General features: G+C 42.8%; 1 pseudogene; it reads left to right on the top strand.

Annotated features, from left to right (window-relative positions):
• Positions 1–4,519: 4,519 nt before the first annotated feature.
• LOC112920431 (uracil-DNA glycosylase-like) lies at positions 4,520–5,843 on the top strand (annotated as a pseudogene).
• The last annotated feature ends 286 nt before the right edge of the window (positions 5,844–6,129 follow it).

The following is a 6,129-nucleotide window of genomic DNA, read 5'->3' as shown; positions in this document are numbered from 1 at the left end:
ATGAAGCTATTATGAACATTCTTGTATAAGTCTTTGTGTGGGCATATGTTATTTTTCCTTTGTTAAAGAAAAAAGTTATTCTATGACACTTGTTAATGCACAGTAAGGAAGACTATTCAAGGGTAGAGGACTATCTTGGCAGGTATAGGGAACGCTGCTGTGGAATTTTGTGGTGGGGGAGAGAGATTAGGCTTAACTTCAAATAAAGCGGGGAGGGCACCTGGGTGGCTCAGTGGTTGAGCATCTGCCTTTGGCTCAGGTCTGATCATGGGTCCTGGGATTGAATCCCTCATCAGATTCCCTGCCCAGTGGAGAGTCTGCTTTTCCTTCTCTCCACTCGTGCTCTCTCTCTCAAATAAATAAATAAATCTAAAAAAAAGAAAAGAAAAGAAAAGAAAAGAAATAGTAAATATCAGGTAAATGTAATACACTGCTCTTTCTTCTTTAAAATACACTTAATGGGGCAGCCTTGGTGGCCCAGCGTTTAGTGCTGCCTTCAGCCCAAGGTGTGATCCTGGAGACCCAGGATCAAGCCCCACGTCAGGCTCCCTGCATGGAGCCTGTTTCTCCCTCTGCCTGTGTCTCTGCCTCTCTCTCACCCTCTCTGTGTCTCTTGTAAATAAATAAATACTTCTAAAAAATACACTTAATGGTTGAAAGTAAAAATTATAACAATGTCTGGTGGAGTTTTCAGTGTCTGTGGATATAATTTATAAGTACAAAATAAAGGGCCAAGACTAAAGAGGTTTATATGGTAGTATTTTTTTTTTTTTAAGATTTTGTTTATTTATTCATGAGAGACACCAGAGAGAGGCAGAGACATAGGCAGAGGGAAAAGCAGGCTCCCTGATAGGGAGCCCAATACAGGACTCAATCCCAGGACCCCTGGATCACGACCTGAACCAAAGGCAGCCACTCGGGAATCCCTGGGTGGCTCAGGGGTTTAGCGCCTGCCTTCAGCCCAGGCGTGATCCTGGAGTCCTGGGCTGGAGTCCCGCATTGGGCTACCTGCATGGACATGCCTGCTTCTCCCTCTGCCTTTGTCTCTGCCTCTCTCTCTCTCTGTGTCTCTCATGAATAAATAAATAAAATTTTTAAAAAACGAAACAAAACAAAAAAACAAAGGCAGCTGCTCAACCACTGAGTCACCCAGGAGTCCCAGTGGTAAGTTTTTTACATTGCACTTCAAGTGCTAAATACAGATTCTAAGTGGACTTAGAAAAGTTAAGCAACCCACAAACATACTGTTCAAAGACAGAGTTAAAATATACAATAAATAAAATGTAATAATAGAAAATGTTAAAATAACTGAAAAAGAGAAAAAAGAAATAGAAAATAAAAAAAAAAAAAAAACAGAGGGAACCACCTTAAAGCAAATAATGAAATGGTAGATCTAAATCCAAACATGTAATAATCACATTAAATGTAAATGATATAAACCAGGTATCAACAAAGTTTTTAAAAAGGCCAGATAGTAAATATTTTAAACTTTATGGGCCACATACAGTCTCTGTTGCATGTTCCTCTCCAAAAACAGGTGATGGGCTGGACCTGGCCCAGGGGACATTGTTTATCAACCTCTGGTCTAAGAACACCAATGAAAAGTCAGAGATTGTTGGATGAATTAAAAAGTAAAAGAAAAAAGAAATGATGACTAATGACACAATTTACAAGAAACTCATTTCTGTTGGGATATAAGTAGGCTGGAGGGGTAAGGTAAGAGGGGATGCTCCTTCTTAGTGCTTCCCTGGAAGGTAAAAATCTCAATGAAAGGGCATCTGGTGGTTCAGTGGTGAGCATCTGCCTCTGGCTCAGGTGGTGCTCCCAGGGTCCTGGGGTCAAGTCCAGCATCGGGTTTCCTGCAGGGAACCTGCTTCTCCCTCTGCATATGTCTCTGCCTCTCTCTTTGTGTCTCTCATGAATAAGTAAATAATTCTTTAGAAAAAAAAAAAATCCTGATGATTGTACCCTCTGATATGTACTGAGATGGGAACTTGTCAGAGAGGGATTTCTCCTTGCTATTTCCTTTCTCTTTCTTTTTAGGGAAGCTGGATTTCTGGCAATTTCAGAGTTTAAGAACATAGCCCTGAAACCGAAAGTGAAGGATGGCTCTGAGTCATCATCAGTTACCGGATCAAACCGGAGCTCTTCATGCCAAGCAAAGGCCTTTGGACACTCATTCTGTGCCCATTTACTCTTACTTTACCTATGATATTGAATACATTAGCCCCTCCCGCAATCTTATCAGGTAAGAAACAGTAAGTTAAAAGGGAGGAGAAATAAGACACTAAGGTGTAAGGAAGAGTAAAAAATGTAGTGATAGTGATATGGGAGGGAAATATAGATTAAAGTAAATGTCCTTATAACCTGCAGCCCATTGACAAATACTTGAGGCAGGCAGAGTATAAATTTACTCCTGGAAACTCCCAAATGTCTTAATGCTAATGCCTTGCTAGAGGGGAAAACAATCTTGGTTTGACAATAGCAAGGCCTCAGGTTTCCTTAGTCTTCTTTAGCATATGAAAATCCTTTTGAAACTCCCCTTCTCTTTACTTCCCCCGACCCCAAAGTATATAATCAGTTGTTCCCAGGCACGTGGGTGGCTCATGGTTGAGCATATACCTTTGGCTCAGGTTGTGATCCCGGGATCCTTGGATCGAGTCCCTCATCTGCTTCTCCCTCTACCTATGTCTCTGTGTCTCTCTCTGTGTCTCTCATGAATAAATAAAATCTTAAAAAAAAAAAAAATCAGTTGCTTCTCACTTTTCTGGGGCAGCAGTAGCTCTTTCTGCTCATGTCCTGTCCCCATGCTTTATAAAACCACCATTTTGCACCAAAGACATCTCAAGAATTCCTTCCTGACCATTGGCTCCAGACCCCACAGAATACCAAACTCATCAAAAACATTCAAAAATTACATCAACAGGGGGACCTGGCTGGCTTAGTTGTTAGAGTGGTAGAGTGTGCGGCTCTTGATCTTCGGTTCGAGCTCCCTGTTGGGTGAAGAGATTACTTTAAAAAAATTAAAAATAAAATAAAAGCTAAAAAAAGAAACAAACAAAGAAAGAAATGTGACAGCACAATTGCCACTGAACAGTATGATGGCAACTTAGAGGATTCAAGCAAAGGTTCAGATATAATCCTTGGCTGAGTTTCCACTTCAGGGACAACTATCCATATACTGGATCTCTTCATTTTCCATATCTATTCTACTTGTTGGAATGACTGTGATGGTTTTTTGTTCACCTGCATTTACTTTGATCACCTCAAGCCTTCTTCTTCGGGAATAATTTAACTTTTGCTACACCAATTCTGTTCCTTACTCTGATAAGCAGTCTGCCCCTGATATTTGCAGGGATTGGAGCAAGCATTTGCTAAAAAGCAGGACATATATCTGTAAAGGTGTCCCCTCTCTTTTGTCTACAAGGAAGGACAGAAGTTCATCACCAGAGGGAATTCTTGATTAGTATCAGCCTGTCCTCATAACAAACCTTTTTTACGAGTAGACTTTATTTTATTTTTTTAAAAGATTTTATTTATTCACGAGAGACACCGAGAGAGAGAGAGAGAGAGAGAGAGAGAGAGAGAGAGAGAGAGAGAATGAGAGAGAGAGAGAGAGGCAGAGACAGAAGCAGGCTCCATGCAGGGAGCCCGACGTGGGACTCAATCCTGGGACTTGAGGATCACGCCCTGGGCCAAAGGCAGGCGCTAAACCGCTGAGCCACCCAGGGATCCCCCCACAAGTAGACTTTAGCTACCAATACTCCCCCACAGATTTGCCTTCCTAAGATTTGCTGTCCCTGGAAGCTCAAACTCCTTTTCCTTGCCACTTCTCCACAAAATAATTGTGCTTTGCTAAAATGCTGTGTGAGCCTAAGTTCTCCCCACTCCTAAGCATTACTCATCTCTGACCACTCCCATGTGCAGCTTCTACTTGTTAATAAACTTGTTTGTTTTTCTCTTGTAGATCAACTCTATAAAATTAATTTCTTTCCTTCATTTCAACAAAATCACTAGGTATGTTGTTATAATGAAGATTTTCAAATAATGTGTTTTCTTAAGACAGGAGAGATCTAAAGGATTAAAAAAAATCAAGTGTACTGAAATTGGAGAAAATCTGAATAACTTACATGGAAAACCCAAATTAAATGGGGAAAAGTTTCAAAATAAATTCTTTCAATGGTTTTTATAATTTTCTCCAAAATATTGAGGCCTGCAGGGTGCCTGTGGGTTTGGGTGAGAGTTGGAAGAAGCCGCTCAGCGCAGAGTTGGGGAAGCTGTCTTTCATAAAGCTAATGGGCTTTGTTGCGGGACAAAGAAAACATTACATGGTGTATCCACCCCCACACGTCTTTACCTGGACCCAAATGTGTGACATAAGACACGTGAAGTCTTTACCTGGACCCAACTGTGTGACATAAGTCTTCACATGGACCCAAATGTGTGACTTAAGACATGTGAAGTCTTTACCTGGACCCAAATGTGTGACATAAGTCTTCACCTGGACCCAAATGTGTGACATAAGACATGTGAAGTCTTTACCTGGACCCAAATGTGTGACATAAGACATGTGAAGGTTGTCATCTTGGGACAGGACCCATATCATGGACCCAACCAAGCCCATGGGCTCTGCTTTAGTGTTCAAAGACCTGTTCCACCTCCACCCAGTTTGGAAAACATTTATAAAGAGCTGTCTACAGACATAGATGGTTTCGTTCATCCTGGTCACAGAGATTTATCTCGGTGGGCCAAGCAAGGTGTTTGTTCTCTTACTCAACACTGTCCTCACCGTCCGGGCACATCAGGCTAATTCTCATAAGGAGAGAGGATGGGAACAATTTTCTGATGCGGTAGTGTCCTGGCTAAATCATAACTCCAGTGGCCTTGTCTTCTTGCTCTAGGGCTTTTATGCTCAGAAGAAAGGCAGTGCCATCGATAGGAAACGTCACCATGTGCTGCAGACTGCGCACCCCTCCCCGTTGTCGGTCTACAGAGGGTTCTTTGGGGTGTAAACATTTCTCTAAAACCAATGAACTGCTGCAGAAGTCTGGCAAGGAGCCCATCAACTGGAAGGATCTGTGACCCTGAACTGGGGGGCGAGGTGCTGTCTCCGGGGCAGTTTCTAGAAGCTGCTATCGAAATATTTGCCAGGAGTGGCAGCTTTATTCAGACAGAAGCCGCAAAGGCTCTGCCCTGGGACCATATGGCTGTCTTTGCAAAATGGCTTCAGCCTAAAACCTGATGATACAGTATCTGGGAGAGAGCAGAGGTCAAATACTTGAGACTTGTTCTGTCACCTTTATGGTAAAAGGGGACAGGATGGAAGCACCTCTTTGGTACAGTCAGCTGTGACTTGTTTTTACCTGGCAGGTTAGACTTTAGATTGTAAGGTGGTTGGGTGTGTTTATCTAGGAAGGCCTCCCCTCCCCTGCTTTGCCCCACCTGGGATCCCAGTTCTTGGCCAAGAACACTGTTCCCTCAATTCTTCCCTGGGCCCTCAGGCCCTTCCTTAGAGGAAACAGGAGGCATTTGCCAGTGCTCAGAACTTTAGGGATGACAATTCCTGAGGACTAATCCTCCGTGGGAGCCTTCACAGAACCTTCACAGACCGGCAGAAGGGAGTGAGCCGGGGCTTGTTTTTATAGTTCTCTGCGTGTCTTTAGGAACAACCGTGGGAGTTGAACTGGAAGAAAGAGAAGGGGGAATTTTTAAACTTTATTTTTTTAAGCAAAGAAATGCTTTTCTCCTAGATGTGTCCTAAGATGGGGGTTTTAAGGCTGCACAGACTACCAGATGCTGGGTTTTTGTTTTTGTTTTTTGTTGGTTTTATTTGTTTGTTTTTCTTTATTGACTGAAATAATGGAGGGTTGGCCCCCCCCCCGCCCCCCCGCATCACTGGTGAATTTTGCTGTTTTAAAAATACTTATGCAGGGATCCCTGGGTGGTGCAGCGGTTTGGTGCCTGCCTTTGGCCCAGGGCGCGATCCTGGAGCCCCGGGATCAAATCCCACGTCGGGCTCCCGGTGCATGGAGCCTGCTTCTCCCTCTGCCTGTGTCTCTGCCTCTCTCTCTTTCTCTTTGTGACTATCATAAATAAATAAAAATTATAAAAAAAAAAAGATTTAAAAAA

This window comes from Vulpes vulpes, chromosome 12 (genome assembly GCF_048418805.1).
Source record: "Vulpes vulpes isolate BD-2025 chromosome 12, VulVul3, whole genome shotgun sequence".
NCBI lineage: Eukaryota > Metazoa > Chordata > Mammalia > Carnivora > Canidae > Vulpes > Vulpes vulpes.
Note: the sequence above shows the minus strand (reverse complement) of the source record. Positions and strands in the feature narration are given on the sequence as shown.